This window comes from Octopus bimaculoides, chromosome 5 (genome assembly GCF_046866305.1).
Source record: "Octopus bimaculoides isolate indiv1 chromosome 5, ASM4686630v1, whole genome shotgun sequence".
NCBI lineage: Eukaryota > Metazoa > Mollusca > Cephalopoda > Octopoda > Octopodidae > Octopus > Octopus bimaculoides.
The window spans coordinates 23,290,776-23,312,040 of record NC_142932.1 but is presented as its reverse complement, the minus strand read 5'-3'; the positions used below and the strand labels follow the sequence as shown (position 1 = coordinate 23,312,040).

At 37.8% G+C, this 21,265-nt stretch overlaps 1 protein-coding gene across 9 annotated transcripts in view; it reads left to right on the top strand.

The window, feature by feature from the left end:
• Positions 1-21,265, top strand: part of LOC106881314 (uncharacterized) — a 116,615-nt gene that overhangs the window by 29,128 nt on the left and 66,222 nt on the right. Inside the window, exon 1 of one of the 9 annotated variants that reach the window (XM_089351796.1) lies at positions 6,262-6,309. The exons of the other annotated variants lie outside the window; for them this stretch is intronic. The gene's annotated coding sequence lies outside the window, so the exon portion shown is untranslated. Of the gene's footprint in view, positions 1-6,261; positions 6,310-21,265 lie in introns of those variants that run through there. 9 annotated transcript variants of the gene reach the window in all.

Genomic DNA, 21,265 nt, shown 5'->3' with positions numbered 1-21,265 from the left:
TATCTCTGTCTCCGTCTGTCTGTTTCTTCTACCCCACCATACCTTCAACACACACACACACACACACACACACACACACACACACACACACACACACACAAGGCGGGTACAAAAACAAGTAAGCAAGAATTGAAAAAGGAAAATAAATAAATAATAATGATATATATAAAATTAAAAGAAAGAGCAGCAGAACACACAAATAGGTGTTTCTCTCTCTAAACTAGAGAGAGCTTGCTCTCCAATATAATGATTTCTTTAACCTAAAAAAAGAAAACGATATCGAATGAGTTTTATCATACATTGCACAATAATAAAATCTGTTTATAATTTAAGAAGAAATAAGTTGAATGCCCAATCGAACCGAATTCACAAGTGCATTATTATGAACAACGCCCAATACGCTCTTCTGTTTACGTAGAGACGAAAGATGTTGAGAAATTGTTGTGCAAATTGTTTATAACCGAAAGCAAACATACATTAGCGTTTCTTTAAATTCATAGTACGGATAGTGTTTGTTGAATTTGCTTACCGAATCCAGTTTGCGTTCTGTCAGACAAGCTGTTGTTTCTGTACGTGTTGTGTGTGTGTGTGTGTGTGTGTGTGTGTGTGTGTGTGTGTGTGTGTGTGTGTGTGCGTGTGGATATACATGGTGACAAACAGATAAATATGAATAGATATAGGTAATGCATACATATCACATACGTGTGTGTATACATACATACATATATATATATATATATATATATATATATATATATATATATATATATATATGCACATGAAATATATATGCATACATATAAATATATATTCATAAGAATATATATATATATATATATTTGAATATATAAATGTGTGTGTATGCATGTGTATATATATATATATATATATATATATATATATATATATATATATCTTTGTTTGTGTGTATATATGTACATTGAAGATAAAGAGCAGAAAGCATAAATTATACATATATTCAAACTTTGTGCTCAACAGCTGTTTCATTGGCAATAAACATATATATATATGTGTGTATGTATGTATGTATATGTATATATGTGTGTGTGCGTGCGTCTGTGTATATGTATGTATATGTATATATAATGTGTGTGTCTGTGTATATGTATATATATATATGTGTGTGAGTTTGTCTCTGTGTGCGTGTGTGTGTATTCGACAGGCTTCTTTCAGTTTTCGCCTACCAAATCCTCTCATAGGTCTTGGACCTACTAGAAGCTATAGTAAAGATACTTGCCCGAGGTGCCACGCAGTGGGATTGAACCGGAGCCATGTGATTGGGAAACAAACTTTTTGTTGGGAAACAAACTTTTTATCGTGGAGTAGGACAACGAGAGAAAGAGAGAGAGAGAGAGAGAGAGAGAGAGAGAGAGAGAGAGAGAGAGAGAGAGAGAGAGAGAGAGAGAGAGATAGTGAGTATATAGATATGTGTTTATGTATTTATTAATCTATAAACGAGACTTCCACGCCCGACTGTGAGAATTGTGTCTGTTTAATGAATTCTAAAAGAGGTCTACGACTTCGTGTCACAGAGACGATATTTTATGGATGAAAACATATAAAAGTAGCAGCAGCAGCAGCAGCAGTAGCAGCGCTGTGAAAATTTTGCGTTATTCAAGGATATGCATAACTGCTTTTCTCGAGTGAGGAAGAATGCTTAGGTTTTCTCACATGCATTCCATTATATATGCGACAACTTTCTCTGTTTCTATGAAAAGTAGACCATTAAGTATGAAGCGTGGGGCACACATTCTTTATGAATCGCCAACCCGTTGGAAGATCTTTAAAACTAATTCTTTTGTTTCGCGTTTTTATTAAGTTAGGTCATTTTGACTTGTTGGATGTGAGATTAAACGAAGCTTTTTTCACATGTTATATTATATCACCACTCATGATTAATTACTCGTTAAGCTTTTACCCTAGATTTGTCATGATTATGTGCCTTCAACTTCATCTTTAATGTTTACACATACACGTGTGTGTGTGTGTGTGTGTCCATATGCATATACATATAATATATATATATATGTGTGTGTGTGTGTGTGTGTGTATTCCTACTCAGTTCATCTAATTGTATATATCTATCGTTACTTTTCATAAAAAGCCTTTCCTTTTTTTGATTTCCAATGTGCATTTTCGCTCATTTTTCTTCTTACGTGTGCCGCCGAATTTTGAAAAGAATGTAAGTGTGCCACTAGTGAAAAAAGGTTGCAAAGCACTGATCTAATATTCTTTTCAAAATTCGGCGGCACGCCTGAACTAAATATATAACTAAATGTATAGGGAAAAAATTATATCCAGGTTACACTGTGGCACACTTAGCACCGTCTCGTGGCACACCAGTGTGCCGCGGCATACCAATTACGGAACACTGGTATAGACGAGTACGTACGAAAGTCGAACCGCGATAGGAAAAATGAGTACAAGGCGTCCATAACGGAAAAAATACAAAACGGAACGCATGGAGGGTTTAAAAGGCCTTTCAGCCGAAACGATGGTTTTAAGATTTAGTTTTGTGAAGGATAGAAAAGGTACCAAACGACATTAACATGGTTTACCAAACTTGGTGCTTTACTATTCAAAGACCTGATTCGCTTGAATCTTGAACTTTGATATATATATATATATATATATATATATATATATATATATATATTCTTTTATTCTTTTACTTGTTTCAATCATTTAAAACTGCGACCATGCTTGATCACCGCCTTTAGTCGAACAAATCGACCTCAGGACTTATTCTATCGGTCTCTTTTTGCCGAACCGCTAGGTTACGGGGACGTAAACACACCAACATCGGTTGTCAAGCGATGTGGGGGGGGGGGCAAACACAGGCACACACACGCACAAATATATGCATATATGCATATATACATACATACATACATACATATATATATATATATATATATATATATATATGGGAGAATTTACGTAAAAAACAACAACAGACGAGGACAGGTGGTGTAAACAACAAAAGGATGTATTAGTTTAACGCTCAGGAATAGAGAAAGTCTTTAACGTTTCGAGCTACGCTCTTCAACAGAAAGAATAAGGAGAAAACAAGGAGAAAAAAAATTTGAATGTCGTGGTCAGCGATCTATCATGGCGACATATATATATATATATATATATATATATATATATATATTTATTTATTTATTTATTTATTTATTTATTTGTTTATTTATCTATTTATTTATTTATAAAGAAAACGCAAAATGGAACCAGAACATAACAGGCGACAACAAAACATTCGGACAGTTGGACGATACAAAACAGGACAGGAAAAAACAAGGATGAGTCATTCGGAGCTTGCTATCCTCGAAGACAAGAAAGATTACAACCCTCGGCCAACTTCAATTTATATATATATATATATATATATATATATATATATATATATATATATATATATATATATATATATATATTCATTTAAAATGCAGAGATGCCTTTAATAGGACATCTACTCGCTAGAAATAGCAGCAAAAGACTACATACCACAAAAAATTAGGGATAATTTCGAAAGGAAATGAAAAATAAAAACTTTTACCAATCTATATTCTGTACCATGGTTTCAAGTCAATTTTAGTAAGATAAAGATTATATATCTTACAAGGTCGGACTATCGTCAGCAGAAATGACCAGACAACATATGAAGCACGAGTCAATAAGCAGCATGGTTCGTGTTCCTATGTCTAATTTTTCAAAATATACCGCGTATTTGCGGTTTACCTAATCGGCAGCAAATACAAAAATGCCGAAATTCCTTCAGAAAATCATCCAAAAAGAATTTTATCATTATTAATAAATTATAGGGTAGCAAAAAAAAATTTAGAAATTTTATTTACCACCAGTGGTCTAGCGAGAGTAAAAACAGTCAATAGACTATGTATTTTTTTTTTTTTTTGTGGTATGTAGTCTTTTGCTGCTATTTCTAGCGAGTAGATGTCCTATTAAAGGCATCTCTGCATTTTAAATGAATAATACATAGTCTATTGACTGTTTTTTTACTCTCGCTAGACCGCTGGTGGTAAATAAAATTTCTAAAATTTTTTTTGCTACCCTATAATTTATTAATAATAATAATATATATATATATATATATATATATATACGATGGGTTTCTTTCAATTTTCGTCTACCAAATCCACTCAGAAGGCTTTGGTCGGCCCGGGGCTATAGAAGAATGCACTTGCCCAAGGTGCCACGCAGTGAGACGGAACCCGGAACCATGTGGCTCGGAAGTTTCTTACCGCACAGCCACGCCTACGCCTAGATAGATAGATAGATAGATAGATAGATACATGTGTGTGCGTATGTGTGTGTGCGTGTGTGTGTGCGTATGTGCGCAGTGTGTGTGCGCGTGTGTGTGTGCGTATGTGTGTGCCTGTGCGTGTGCGTATGAGTGTGTGTGTATATGGGTCCGCAGCCTCGCAAAATAAATCCAGTAATTAATGACTATCGTAGCTATCAATTTATCCATCGTCAATTAGCTGTGGAGACAGATGGGTTTGCTTTAATAAGTCGTTGTGAAATTGCTCTGTAAATTACTAGTTGTGCAGACACAGCCGACGAGTACTTAAGACTATTGTATTCTATTCCCTGCAACCGGAAAATTGTCAGTTTTGTTAACTGCTATCTATTTCATACCGTTTTCAGTTTGAACTGTTCCTCTTTCACCAACGAGCGTACATTTATATATATTTATATACGTGTGTGTGTGTGTGTGTGTGTGTGTGGGTGGGTGGGTGTGGTAATGAGTTTAAGTCCCAGCCACATGGTTTCGGGTTCAATCCCACTACGTGGAACTTTGGGCAAGTGTTTCCTACTTTAACCTCGGGCCAATTAAAAGCTTTGAGAGTGGATTGGGAAGACGGAAACTAAAAGAATCCCATCGTGTATATCTGTGTGTGTGTCTGTCTGTCTTCGTGTCTATCTTTGTCCTTCACCACCGCTTGACAACCAGAGTTGGTTTGTTTACGTCCTCTTCAACTAAAAATTTTTTAAGGCGATGCCCCTGCATGGCTAACATCAACAATATATATATACACACACATACATACATACATACATAAAATACTCACACGCACATTTATATGTGTGTGGGGGGTACCATAGGGTATGAATTGTGATGGCTGTTATGCCGCTATTTCTAGCACATCGAGCAACTACGTAAAGGTCTCCTTCGTTTGTGTGACTTTGAACAGTGGGTCACCAAACAAGAAAATATCAAGCAGGATGGACGATAAGCTGCATATCCAATACTTCATTCTCTTGATTATTTATAAACCATGGAAATAACACGTGGAAACAATTTCACTTTATAGATAAGATATCGTATTTCTCGGCATAAGGATTCAACGAGCATATTACATTCCACTAAAAGTGTTGTGTTTTATTCCACTGGAGCCGGCTGGACTCGAACAGTCATTGCAAGTCTAGTAAACTTGAAGATTAACTCCTAAAACGATCAGTAATAAAGATATGACAATGTGTAAAAAGATCAGGAAGAATCATACGGTATGTTCGTATAATGATATTTATGTTTCGATGGGTGGGCTGGTTAGTAATTATAGTACTTTCATGTTAATTTTACCCGGTGTTGCGGTCTACAGCCGATTAATTGAAAGCTGATATTAGAGTTCATTAAGGCTAACGATAGGAATATTAGACACTAACCTCGTATTAGATTCTTCTGCTGGTCACTGTTCTATTTTTTACAAACCAGCGAGGATGGTTCTGCATGGGTCATCGATTTGTTACAAATGTCGAACAAATCTCAACCACAGACTATATCTCACGGCCTTAATCAAAAGGACATTGGAGACAGTAGAGAGGGATCGAGCTGGGCAATGCTTTTATTGGGGTGTCATTTTGGGGTCGTAGTTCTTCCCAGTTTTACAATATATTAGCTTCTTGCTTTAATTCATGGCACTTTTGAAGAAGAATTATAATCGCCTGAGAATTTGCCTAGTAAATTTTTTTATTTACTAAAAAAATTCGAAACCTATAGGTCTAACCGTTAAAAATAAGGTAAAAGTTTTTATTTTTTTCTTCCCTTTGAAATGTTTTAACTTTGTGGTTTTCGGTCGTTTTTGACTGTCTTTTATCGTGTAGAAATTGCCTATTATAGGTAATTTCTCTTATATTTTATATTGAATCTAATATTCGGATGTTTTATTTTTTTTGGGTTTTTTTTTTATCGCGCCCGATGATACGAAAGATCGAGTCGGATGTGATTTATACATTTAACGGAAAGGGACAAAATCCAATAAGGTTTGTCATTTAGTCTCATATTTTACTGTTTCCTCGCCTCTCCACTGCGCTTCACAAGTTGGTAATATGCTGAGTTTTAGCATAGGCACGAGGCGTTATAATCGATTATATGCTATGGATGAATGAATGGGAGAGTTAACCCCGATTGGGTTTGAATCCAGAACGTAGAAGGAGCACTCCGTCAGTTACGACGACGAGGGTCCCAGCTGATACGATCAACGGGACAGCTTGCTCGTGAAATTAACGTGCAAGTGACTGAGCAATCCACAGACACGTGTACCCCTAACGTAGTTCTCAAGGAGACTCAGTGTGACACATAGCGTGACAAGGCCAGCTCTTTGAAATACATGTACTACTCATTTTTTGCCAGCTGAGTGGACTGGAGCAACGTGAAATAAAGTGTCTTGCTCAAGGACACAACGCGTCGCAGGGGAACTCACGACCTTACAATCGCGAGCCGAATGCCCTAACCACTAAGCCACGCGCCTTCAGCAGTACGTAAAAAGACATAATAAAATACATTAATGGAATTTGTAAAACTCTTTACAGATTTTGTAGCATAGACACAAGACCTTATATTCATTTATATACCATGGTTGGATGATAAGGAAAGCTATTCTGTGTTTGAACTTGAACCTAGAATATTGGTTTTCAAATTTTGGCTTAAGGCCAACAAGTTCGGGAGAATGGGGTAAGTGTATCCCAGTGCTCAACTGGTACTTATTTTATCGACCCCGAAAAGATGAAAAGAAGCGACGACCTCGGCGGAATTTGAGCTCAGAGCGCACAGACGGACGAAATGTCGCTAAGCATTTTGCCCAGCGCAATAACGATTCTGCCAGCTAGCCTCCCTATTTTAACCTAGAATATTAAAAGACAAAACACATACACGCAAACATATACACACACATACATATATACGACGGGCTTCTTTCATTTTCCGTCTACCAAATCCACTCACAAGGCTTTGGTCGGCCCGAGGCTATAGTAGAAGACACTTGCCCAAGGTGCCACGCAGTGGGAATGAACCCGGAACCATGTGGTTGGTAAGTAAGCTACTAACCAGACAGCCATTCCTGCGCCTATTATGTTATAATATAAACTATTACATTGTCAATTGAATCTCTCTATTTAATCTATTGTTGATAATATATATATATATATATATATATATACATACAAGCAAACATGTACATACACACATAAATGCATATACATTTATGAACACACAAATGCATATACCTACATTTATAAATATATATATATATATATATATATATATATATATATATACAAACACACACACAAACACATGCACATTCATACACGTGTGTGTGCATAGTTGTGTGTGTTACCGTTCCCTTGCTTTGATAACGCGGGATAATTGTTAGTGAGTGTCACTGTTCTGTAAGCGGTGTCCTTTGTTTTCCATCTTCTATAAAGACATGTCTGGCTACGAGGAAATATAACCATATTTGAAAACGGGTGAAGGCTGGATACTGGAAAGGCATCCAGGTATATAAAATGTGTCCCCACTAAATTCGGTAGGACCCGTGCAAGCATGGAAGACTGAACGTTAAAACGGTGGTTGATTTGTTCGACTAAAACCCTTTAAGGTAGTGCTCCAGCATGGCCGCAGTCAAATGGCTGAAACAAGTAAAAGAATAATGTGCGTGTGTGTGTGTGTGTGTGTAATAAAGTCTGAGAGAATAGTGTAGTGCGAAGAAGAATCTGTCTCATTGCTTCGTGTGGGATATCGAATACAGTTTCTAGCATAGTTTAAATAATGATTTGATCACTTTGTGTTTTTTTCTTACACTAAGAACTATTTGGGAAACAATTTTTTTTTTACTTTGATGACCGACATTTTAAAACTCTCATGAATGGCGGATACAAAAGCAATCTTTCAAAATTTCCAAACTTGTTCGCACATGTAAAATTGACCACAACAGTAAATGGAAGGAGGAGAAGCTACTTAAACATGAAAATTTCAGTGCAGATTGTTTTTATTTATTTATTTATTTATTTATTAGTCTGTCTTTTGTGTTTTTAATAATTGAGAGATGTAGTTAAGGAAGTTTGAGTCGTAATTTGCATTCAAATCCTACTTGTTTTAGTTTTTGTATTATTGTTGTGATCGTTTTAGTGCTATTGTTGTTGTAAAGCGTTGCTTGAATATGATATCGAACTAGAGAGAATTTTCTGATAGGACTTTGTCTGAACCGTTCTATCGATTTGCACTTGTTATATGTTATTTATAGAAACTTAACGTAATTTTCGATGTACGTTTAAAAGTACAATGGAAATATATTGAACTGAGAATTAACATAAAGTTTAGGAGGGATTTTGTTTTTAAATTGAAAGTAAATTGGCCGGAAGTAACGACTGTGACATAACTACTGTGATTATTGTAACGTCCCATACTAAACTAAATACACCCTTTGGTCAGGAATGACCATGGTGGTGGTGGTGGTGGCGGCAGCGGCGGCGGATCTGCCTCTTAGACGATGATGATTCAATTGTACGATCAACGGAATTGCCTACTCCTGGATTAGCATGTAAATGGCTGAGTATTCCACGGATATGTATGTTTCATACGTTATTCTCAAGCAGAATCAGCATGACACAGTATGTGATATGGTTGTAGCCCTTAAATTACAGGTACGATGCACCCGAAAGGCTTCTATACAGTTTCCGTCTATCCGATTTTGCTTACAATGAATGGGTCAAACTCGAGGCTATAGAAAATGACATTTAGCCAAGATGCCAAGCAGGGCGATCGAACCCGAGACCTTGTGATTCTGAGCGAGCTTCTTAGTCATTAAACTACACTGGGCCTCCCAGTCACGAGAAAAGAATTATGTAAAGAGTAGGTGTTTAAATATAGAATTCGGTTTGGACTCGTGTGGCATCATTTCTATGTAATAGTGATCTAAACGTCAACGACTAAATCTAACACTAACACAACGTTTTATAGATGTGTGTGGGATCTATTTCAAAACGGGGGCACCAGTTTTCATTTATGTTTTATGTAGTGTTTTTGGTACCGAAAGACTTTCAAACTTCGTATTCTTATCTATTTTGTGTTATAGAACAGAAATATATTTTTGTATTCGAATTTATTTCATGTAAAAAATTGTCTTATTTCGATAATTTCTACTAATCACTGACGTCTATTCAGTTGAAAACAGTTAGCGCTGTAACGGTGTATATCGTATTAATCCCCTAACCCTAACCCTAACTAGACTGTTAACCGTAACCGTAACCCTAACCCTCAAACTAACCCTAACTCTAGAATCCGAACTCTAAAATTGTTACACACATAGATACGCACAGCGTAATTTATTATATAAACAATATATGCGTATAAATTACGATTAAACCGGATGAAATATGTCACAGGGAATAGCATTTTTATGACCGCCCAGCACTTAATGTATTCGGCTGAATGGACGTCAGTGATTGGTTGAAATTACAGAAATACGACAACTTTAACATGGAATAACTTACGAATTCCATTTTTTTGTTAAGAAGACTAAGAGTAAAAGATGTTTTATATGACACATTCTACTAGTGTCCCAGTGTTTCGTTAAGAAAATACTGGCGCCCCCGTTTTAAAATAGATCCTGTGTGTGTGTGTGTGTGTGTGCGTGTGTGTGTGTGTGTGTGTGTGTGTGTGTGTGTGTGTGTGTGTGTGTGTGTGTGTGTGTGTGTGTGTGTGTTTGTTTGTATTTACCTGCGTGCGTGTGAACACATGCGTACATGCAGATATGCAAGTACGTACGAACGTACGTAGTATACAATTGGCAATATCTACGTCTCAGAAAACTCGAATATGTTATGGTACTGTCGGTATTAAAAACACACGCACGTACGCGCACACACAAACACACACACACACACGTGTGCGCGCACGCACTCACGCATATGTGCGTGTGCGTGTGTGTAGGCTTTATCTTTAAATAATCGACATACTTCCATCCCCTAATTTTATCTCAGTTGAATATTTACTTTCTGAAACCTGATCGCACTTGGTCGTGTAGAGTGAGATAGGGCGATGCTCTATTTACTTGTTGGGGGAGGGGGAGAAGAAGAAGAAAATTTGTTTACATTTACGTATAAGAGACGAAACCATTGCCGAGTTCGAATTTGCCTTTCATCCTTTCAGGGTCGATAAAATAAGTACCTTGTGACAAAATTTGAAACTATTAATTATTATTATTATTATTCAGTAGCTTTATTTTTATAACGTGCTTTCACTTCACTACCGAGCGCAGCTCTGTGTGCCTTGGGTATGTGCTTGGGTATTATTATTATGATTATTATTATTATTATTATTATTATTATTATGATTATGATTATGATTATGATTGTCATTGTTGTTGTTGTTGTTGTTCTTGTTATTCTTGTTGTCATCATCATCATCATCATCATCATCATCATCATCACCACCACCACCACCACCACCACCACCACCATCATCATCATCATCATCATCATCATCATCATCATCATCATTATCATTATTATTATTATTATTATTATTATTATTATTGTTCAGTAGTTTTATTTTTATAACGTGCTTTCACTTCACTACCGAGCGCAGCTCTGTGCGCCTTGGGTATGTGCTGTGGTTTGCTGTGGTGCTTTTATGTTTACTGTATTGAAAGTGTTTTGCGTAGAATGTGTGCAGTACCCAGTAGTGCAATTTTCTGTATGTTACATATATTTGTAAGTCCTGGTATTTTTGTTATGTATTTGTCTGAGTATTTTTTTATTATACCTAAGGCACCTACTATGATAGGAATTGTTTCTGTTTTTAGACTCCACATTCGAGTTATCTCTATTTCCAGGTCTTTGTATTTTGAGAGTTTTTCCATTTCTTTTCGAGAAACGTTGTCATCTGCTGGTATTGATACATCAATTAGAAAGCATTTTTTTCCTTCATGATCTTTGACAACTATATCTGGTCTATTTGCCTTAATTTCTCTATCTGTGTGTATTGGCATATCCCAGAGTATGGTTGCTTTCTCGTTTTCTGTGACCTTTTCTGGCGTGTGTTTATACCATCTTTTTTCTGTTGTTATTCCATAGTGTTGGCATAGCTTCCAGTGTATATAGGTCCCAGCTCTGTCGTGTCTGTGAATATATTCCTTCTTAGCCAGGACTGGGCAGCCAGATTATTATTATTATTATTATTATTATTATTATTATTATTATTATTATTATTATTATTATTATTATTATTATTATTATTATTATTATTATTATTAAGGCGGCGAGCTGGTAGAATCGTCAGCACACGGGGCAAAATTTTTAGCGACATTTCTTCTGGCTTTGCTTCCTGAGTTCACTTTCCGCTGGGGTTGATTTTGCCTTTCATCCTTCCTGGGTCGATAAAAGATCAGTTGGGCACTGGATAGTATCTGTTTAACATGCAGTTTAGTTGTTGAAAAAGAAATGAAAGTTAATTGGCCGGCAGTGACGATGGTCAAACCCGATAATTTCATATGGGGAAATTTATGTAACATAACCAATGTATGGAACGTGAATCGATAGGATGAACGCCACCGCTTCCCATCAGTTCTTTTCCTACATTTAATTAATCATGCAGGATTATTACATTGCTTATATGTAACTGTGTTGGTTTATCATGTGTCGATATGCACACCATGGAGGCCCAGTGGCCCAGTGGTTAGGGCAGCAGACTCGCGGTCGTAGGATCGCGGTTTCGATTCCCAGACCGGGCGTTGTGAGTGTTTATTGAGCGAAAACACCTTAAGTTCCACAAGGCTCCGGCAGGGGATGGTGGCGGACCCTGCTGTACTCTTTCACCACAACTTTCTCTCATTCTTTCTTCCTGTTTCTGTTGTACCTGTAATTCAAAGGGTCAGCCTTGTCACACCCTGTGTCTCGCTGAATCTCCTCGAGAACTACGTTAAGGGTACACGTGTCTGTGGAATGCTCAGCCACTTGCACGTTAATTTCACGAGCAGGCTGTTCCGTTGATCGGATCAACTGGAACCCTTGTCGTCGTAACCGACGGAGTGCCAACCGACCCATATGCACACCACCGAATTGCTTTCTCAGTGCTGTTCGCTGCTGGTCAGAGAACGCTAGGACGGTATATTTCAGCCACTATTTCTGAAATGCTTAATATATCAGCAGAATGTCCTATACAAGTAAATGCCTTTGGACGCGGTATAATAAGGGAGTTTTACTAATAAAATTGAGAGATTTCACAGTTCTCTTTTCAAAATTACGGGGTGTCAGTTGTCACTTCCGGTCAATTTACTTGCATTTTTTTAGCTCTAAACTGCATATTGACCAATTACTTTTATTGTGTCTCCACAACTTGTAGTAGATACAACTGAGAAATGCAGCAGACTCATCTTATATATGGCTTCATTTGAAAAGATACGGCAGACTCGTAATAGAATATGTACGGCCGAACATTGACACTTTATTCAAAATCTTTTTGCACTTTAATAGGTTGGGCTTCAGCTTTTCGAAGAGCGAACAAAGTTTCGCTCACCAGTTGATCTGATATTCTGTTAATATCAGATCAACTAGTGAGTTCTGCAGTGCAGCGTTCGAAACTCACTGAACTTTATTTAAAACGAAAACTATCATAATGTTTCCAACGTTAATTTTGTGAAAAAAAAATTAATAAAACTATTCAGTCACGGTGCACCAAAAAGAAAGAACGATACTTGTTGATAATGCTGGTAATGGTAGGGATTTAAGAAACTTGTTTATTAAGACACTCCAGACATGACAAGCTCGTCTTTTCCCCCTGTAGGAAACCTAGAAACACATTATCCAACGTGTCCTTTTTCTAAGGTGGCAGGTGTGATCTGTGGGAGATTTGCTGTTATTTCTAGCACATCGAGTGACCATGTAGAGGCTCCTATGTTGGCTTGTGCGGTAGAGTTACAGCAGGTAGATGTATCGACTGATTAAGTACTTTACAGTATTTGATCCACTCCCGTTTCTAAGTTGAAGGTTGCTTTTAATCCTTCAGATAAATGTTGGCAATAGTATATTTGAAGTGAGGAGCTAAAACAACAAAGCCAGAACACCATCTCAAATTCTTTGCAACCTTTTATCTTATCTGTGACGTGTTCTGTTTGGGTCCCAGCTATGGGTTAATTAGCATATTATAGAAGAAACTCCAAACATATAATCGCAGAGATTTGAGAAAGTAAAAGGAGAGGGGAGTCAACCTCGACAGCAAATAAAGGAGTGAAGTCCTTCAGACGGTCCGATGCCCTCTTTGACACCCTTCCGGTAAATCCAGGATAGGTGGAATTCTTCAGCTCTGTAAGACAATTCACCAAGGAGGAGACCATTCCAGTGTAAAACCTACGACTTGCTGGTCACCGCAGCCATCTAAGCCCGCTGAGCCACTGTGGTCAGACCGGAACTGTGGTCAGACGAGAACCGGATTAAGACTCATATAGCTCTTAAGTACTTAAAAGATTTTGGTGCACATGGGTGTGTGCACGTATGTGTGTGTGTGTGTGTGTGTGTGTGTATGTGTGTGCATGGCTCGTGGCTCAGTGGTTAGAGTATCGCGCTTACAATCGTTAGGTTGTGAGTTCGATTCCCTGATCGGGTTGTGTCTTGTGTTCTCGAGCAAAACACTTTATTTCGTGTTGCTCCAGTTCACTCAGCTGTAAAAATGAGTTGCGATGTCACAGGTGCCAAGCTGCATCGGCCCCTTTGCCTTGTCCTTGGATAACATCGGTGGCGTGGAGATGAGAGGCTTGTATGCATGGGTGACTGCTGGTCTTCCATAAACAACCTTACCTGGTCTTGTGTCTCGGAAGGGCACTTTCTAGTTGCAATCCCATGATCATTTGTGACTAAAGGGAGTTTTTACCTTGCCTGTGTGTGTGTGCTTGTGTGTGTGTATGTGTGTGTGTATGCATGTATGAATACACACATACGCATATATAGACGTAGGCTTGGCTGTGTGGTAAGAAGTTTGCTTCCCAACTACATTCTTTCGAGTTCAGTCCTACAGAGTGGCACCTTGGAAAAGTACCTCCTACTCGAGCCCCGGGCCGACTGATGCTGAAAGAGGCACGACGTTTATCTATGCATGTGTGTGTATTTGTTATTGCGCTTATGCTTGTATCCCCAACTGCTTGATAACCGGTGTTGAATTGTTTGCATTCCTGCAACGTAGCGATTCGACAACCCCCCCCCCCCCAACTGATAGAATAGGTGCCAGGCTTTAAAGATTTTGTTCCACTAAACCTTCGAATTGTTCAGTTAAACTTTTCAAGGCGGTACCCTAGCATGGCCGCGGTCCAAAAACTGAAACAAGAGATAGGTAATATATGTTTTGTTGTCCTTTTTTTGTATCACCTGTCTGGATGTTTTGCGTTCTTGTCCCATTTTTGTATTTTTTATATATAAAATATAGTGGTGTACGTACACTTTGGTCTCTTATATGTAAGTATATCATCATCATCGTCATCATCGTTTAACGTCCGCTTTCCATGCTAGCATGGGTTGGACGATTTGACTGAGGACTGGTGAAACCGGATGGCAACACCAAAATTTTGTACAACTCTATTATTCTTTCTATTCTTTCACTCTTTCCTTCTTTCTATCAGCCGTTTCACACTTCGTTCATTCCATATATATGCATATATATATATATATATATATATATATATATATATATATCAAAAATTTAAAATTTAAAAGAGAGTTTTGACGCTGATATCCATTATTATAGAAGTTTATTCCTATGTCAACATTTCTGTATAAGGCTATATTTAACTGCCAAATTCAAGTCAAATATATAATTTATCTTACACATCTTCATATATATATATATATATATATACATATATATACATATATACATATATATATATATATATATACATATATATACTTATATATATATACACACACATATATACTCTTTTACTTGTTTCAGTCTTTTGACTGTGGTCATGCTGGAGCACCGCCTTTAGTCGAGCAAATCGACCCCAGGACCTATTCTTTAGAAGCCTAGTACTTATTCTATCGTTCTCTTTTGCCGAACCGCTAAGTTACGGGGACATAAACACACCAGCATCGGTTGTCAAGCGATGTTGGGGGGACAAACACAGACACACAAACACACATACATATATATACGACGGACTTCTTTCAGTTTCCGTCTACCAAATCCACTCACAAGGCTTTGGTCGGCCCGAGGCTATAGTAGGAGACACTTGCCCAAGATGCCACGCAGTGGGACTGAACCCGGGACCATGTGGTTGGTAAACAAGCTACTTACCACACAACCACTCCTAATGTTTGTGTGTGTGTGTATAATCACTCAGACTCTCTTTAAATGTTTCACAAATTCTAATTATGTGCCTCTTTGTCTAGTGTTACCATTATACTGATAGATGTTAGGTGGAGTTTTGTTCTCTCTTTCGCTTTACCAATTTGAACCGGACGTATCATCACTTACTATTGTCAAAACGAATTCATTTTCAACAAATAGCAGAGTACAAAAATTTACTCATACACACACACACACACACATCTCGTTCAAATGGCCAGTCATGACTCGTATTCCAACAACAGCGTTACACAGCGAGATAAAAGATAATATTTGTAACATGTGTACATAAACGTTGCTACTTATAATGTATTGTTGACCTCATGTTATCACGAAGGTGCGGAAAAGATGAGCTACTTTGCTGTTCGTTATAAATACATGCAGGCATTGCTAACCGGTTAGTAAGTTCGCTTTGGAATCATAACACCCCGGGTTCGACATCTGCTACGTGGCATCTTGGACGAGTGTCTTTTATGTTATAGCCTCTGATCGTGTCATGCTGGCATCCCGGCTGATGAATGGTGCTACCTTGTTGTTGGCACTCCGTCGCTTACGACGTCGAGGGTTCCAGTTGATCCGATCAACGGAACAGCCTGCTCGTGAAATTAACGTGCAAGTGGCTGAGCACTCCACAGACACGTGTACCCTTAACGTAGTTCTCGGGGATATTCTGCGTGACGCAGTGTGACAAGGCTGACCCTTTGAATTACAGGCACAGCAGACACAGGAAGTAAGAGTGAGAGAAAGTTGTGGTGAAAGAGTACAGCAGGGTTTGCCACCATCCCCTGTCGGAGCCTCGTGGAGCTTTAGGTGTTTTCGCTCAATAAACACTCACAACGCCCAGTCTGGTAATCGAAACCGCGATCCTATGACCGCGAGTCTGCTGCCCTAATCACTGGGTCATTGCGCCTCCGGTGCTACCTTAGCGCGAGGCCTACGTTAGTATCTGTATTTACGCTGTGAAATGACCTGCTAGGATTAGAGTTGAGGGTTAAGGCTTAGGATTAACGATAAAAACTGTACGTTAAATGACACAAAATGTATTGTACTTACAATTCAAAAGGTCTGACTGTGAAACATATTGAATGACGTTGATTTTTCTTTTCTGGAGATTACGTTAAAAATACATGTCTCTATAGAATGCTAAGCTGCTATTTCCTGACACAATGACTAATGAATGACGATGTCAACAGAAACAGTCTTGGTCACAAATAAATCGAGGTGGGTTTTCATGGACACCATCGGGACAAGGAACGTTATTGCTGTTATTATTATTGTTGTAGACGGAAACTGAAAGAAGCCCGTCGTATATATATATATATATATATAAATATATATATATATATATATATATATATGTGTGTGTGTGTGTGTGTGTGTGTGTGTGTGTGTATATATAATTTATGCGTATATATATATATATATATATATATATATATATATATATATATACATACACGCACATATATATACATATATATATGGGTATGTGTGCATGTATGTTTGAATGTAGCTTGTTCTCTTTTTTTTTGTTACTGTTGTTACTAGTTATTAGGTTTCCTTTTGCCCACACCTTTTTATTTTATTCATTTTTTATCTTATTTATTTATTTATTTATTTATTTATATTTCGTGTGTCAGACGAGAAGGAGTAATCTTAGCAATTGTATTGTTTGTCATCTCAATGCCATGCTTGATAAACCACATTTGTTTTCCTCTCAAGGCTTCTAATCTTTCCCAAAAGATTTCTTAGTTTTGTGTGTGTGTGTGTGTGTGTGTGTGTGTGTGTGTGTGTGTGTGTGTGTGTGTGTGTGTGTGTGTCGTACAGAACAATGCTCCAGTCTTTGATATCATATATGATACGTATTTTGATTTCACCCCTAAAATGTATGTCAAAAGCATTATCTCCCAACAAAAGCAAATACAGACATACACTTAAAATTAACTTCGGTAAGGAAGGGCATTCAGTGCAGGCTCTGCGAATCTTTTTGGGGTCGGGATTCTTCCTGTTGAACATTTTCATTTCCCTTAATGTTGGTAAAATCATTGAGATGATTCCTTGTTTTTACCCCCTTTTTTTTTTTTTTGTGAAGTGGCAAAGTTTATACTTCTCCAAACATTTTGAACTTCATTCATATTCATGCCTTTTCTGAAATACAATAAATAAGGAAGACAGACTTGAAACAGATGGTGTGACGTTGCGTGCGGTGTGCAGAATCCAATGAGCGACCATTTCACATATGTGTATTTGCTGTAGTCAAAGGTTAAGTTACGTTTAAGGAATGGGAGGAGGCAAGCCGCACCGGGCCGCCAAAACCCACACTACACCACTGAACAGATGGTGAGTAACCGCATTAGATGTTCAACATCTAATTTTTCAACGTCTAATTCCGTACATCGTTGTTTTATATTCATGTTAGTTAGGTACAAGTGGAGGCGCAATGGCCCAGTGGTTAGGGCAGCGGACTCGTGGTCATAGGATCGCGGTTTCGATTCCCAGACCGGGCGATGAACCTTGGGGTCGAGGTAATCGACTTATTCCCTCCCCCCACCCCCAGAACCGCTGCTCCTGTGGCAAAATTTGAAACCATTATTATTATTATTATTATCATTATCATTTAACGCAGCGCGGTGGCAGACCCTTTAGCTCACCGATTAAAGTGCTTAGTGGCGTCTCCGTTCAGAGTTCAGATTCCGCCGAGGTCGACTTTGGCTTTCATCTTTTTCGGGTTCCATAAAATAAATACCGGTCCAGTACCGGGGTCAATGCAATCGATTTACTCCACCCCCAAAATTGCAGACCTTACTATTATCATTATTAGTAGTAGTAGTGGTAGTAGTAGTAGTAGTAGTAGTATCATTATCATCATTATTATTATTATTATTACTGCTGCTACCTGTCATGAATGGGAACGAGTACAAGTCAAAAAAAAAATTATTAGGTGAGTTTATCCAGTAGTAAGCGCAATAGGCAAATGGCGAAAACAGAAAGAGAGCCTGTGTCCCATATATATATATATAGAAGATATAGAAATAATACACGAATACTTTCAAGTAGTGTTTCTAGACGAAGTTCATTCGCACCTCAGGCAACAGCCATTGTGTCATTTTCAGACTCACCACATATGCAACACTTTAAACTGACTGGGCCAGTGAGAGTTCAATGCTTGACGTAGCTTGCCAATGGGAATAGAATATTTACAGCTAAATAAGAAACTTGCCGAGATTTTTAAGTCATTACGCATTTACTTTAGCTCCCCTAATTATTTTGTCCTAGATTCTTTTATAAAAATGTCGTATTCTGTTTTCCTTTGCGAGTTTCTTTTTTTCTTCGTCATCCAAGCATTATTTTAGTTAATATATGCCATGTCATCCTCTATATATACATAATTCTGGTCAAAAGCCAGATCATTTGTTTTCCTTTTACACTGTAGATAATTTAATTTTACTTCCGTCAATATATATATATATATATATATATATATATATTCTTTCTCATATATATATATATATATATATATATATATATATATTCTTTCTCATTTTTCTATGACATATATTAAAAGACTAAGCATGACACGATTTCACAAGTCGTAAATGTCGCTGTCTGTTAGACGCCGGTATGTTTAAGATTAAAAGCCAATTTGAAAGTTTTATTCTATTTAATCAAACTAGTGTCTAGAGAAAACAGAAAGGACTTGGCTTATTATTAACATATGGTATATTATTAATATACCATATGTTTATTGGCAGAAGAGTTAGAGGGTCAAATAGATTACGTTGCAGTAATTATCTCGGTGTTCGAGTTCAAACCACGCCGAGATCAGCTTTGTCTTTTATATGTTCGAGGTGATAGATAAAGTATCAGCCGTGCTGAGAGCGATTCTTCTCTTTTTCTAGCACTTTATTTCTGTTTGTCTTTTTTTTCTGAAAGAAATCGGCTGCGGTCAAACCTGGAAAGGAATGGCTTCCGTCAGGTGTTAGAATACTAAATACGCGGTATGCCACGACAGTGCCCGTATGAATTCATCTAGGAGTTAAGGGTCTCCTCACCAATATATATATATATATATATATATATATATATATATATATTGATGGGGTCTCAGTATTTTATCAATTCATTGCTTCGGGAGGTTTTCTTTTTGCCAGCGAATAAAACACATTGGAAAATGTATATATAAATAGGGTCAAATAGAAAAGATGTTCCACTGAAGAACCATGATCTGAGTTCACAGCCCAGAACCACACAAGTTCAGCATTGTTGCCTTGGATAAGCCATTTTATATTTGTTCACTTGTTTCCGCTCACTGCGAAACGATAACCAGTTCGCACAGAAAGTAAACAAATGCGTAAAGCATGTTTGGCACTTGAGGCTGCCACTGTGTGTGTGTGCGCGCGCGCGTACATGCGAGCATCCGTGCGTGTGTGCACGTTCTTACATACACATGCATATGCAGCATAGCCGAAATAGTTTAGAAATTTGCTTTGGAGGTCCAGGGTCCGATTCCTACCGAGTAGCGCCATAGGCAAACGCCATTTTCTAAAGCTTCGGGTTGATTCGTGCCCCGTGTGGGAAACTGGGCAGATAGAAACTGTATAGAAGCCTGTAGGGTAGATTACAACTGTAATTCTAAAGATACGGCCTTGTCAAACATTTTGTCACGCTGATTTTGCCTTAGAATTAGTTTAATCGTACCTGTGCTTGTGGAATGTTAACTCAGAGGCAGGTATTTCAGTTAATCGAACAACCGAATCCTCAGCACCAAACAAGAAAGACCCACCTCACACACACACACACGCTCGGGCGCATGCGTGTATGTATGTGAACAAGCGTTGTTGAGTAGTTGTGCAGGTCCGATTCTAGGATGAGCGTTTCCATTTCACTTCACTCATATTTACTATCACAAACAGCCTGGAATGAAATGAGCTCCTCCAGGCTAACCTTTCCTTGACACTAGGAAATAAGAGCCTTTTGATGTTGACTCGCTGATTACTTAGAGATTTACTAAAGGAGTATGCTGTATTTAATGACTTAAATGACACACCGGCGTATTAAACGCACCCCAATTCCTTGTAGCTCACATTCAGGAAGAAAAATATTTTGTCCATTAATGCGAAATAGTTAAGGCAATCTAAGACACCTCTGCTTATGGAAAAGCAGCATGCAGGGGTCTATTTGTACTTTATAATTCATCGCTGCCCTTCAGAGCTAAGATGACCTACATTAACGTTTCTTATTTCTTTATTGCCCACAAGGGGCTAAACATAGAGGGGACAAACAAGGACAGACAAAGGGATTAAGTCGATTACATCGACCCCAGTGCGTAACTGGTACTTAATTTATCGACCCCGAAAGGATGAAAGGCGAAGTCGTCCTCGGCGGAATTTGAACTCAGAACATAACGGGAGATGAAATACCGCTAAGCACTTCGCCCAGCATGCTAACGTTTCTGCCAGCTCGCCGCCTCATTAGATGACCTACATTAGAAATGAGACCCACAGGATATGCAGTAACTGCTGTAAGACATGAAAGAAAAACACCAAGACCATACAATTCTGAAAAGTACCAATGGAAAATAGCTTTTCCTCTAAATACCAA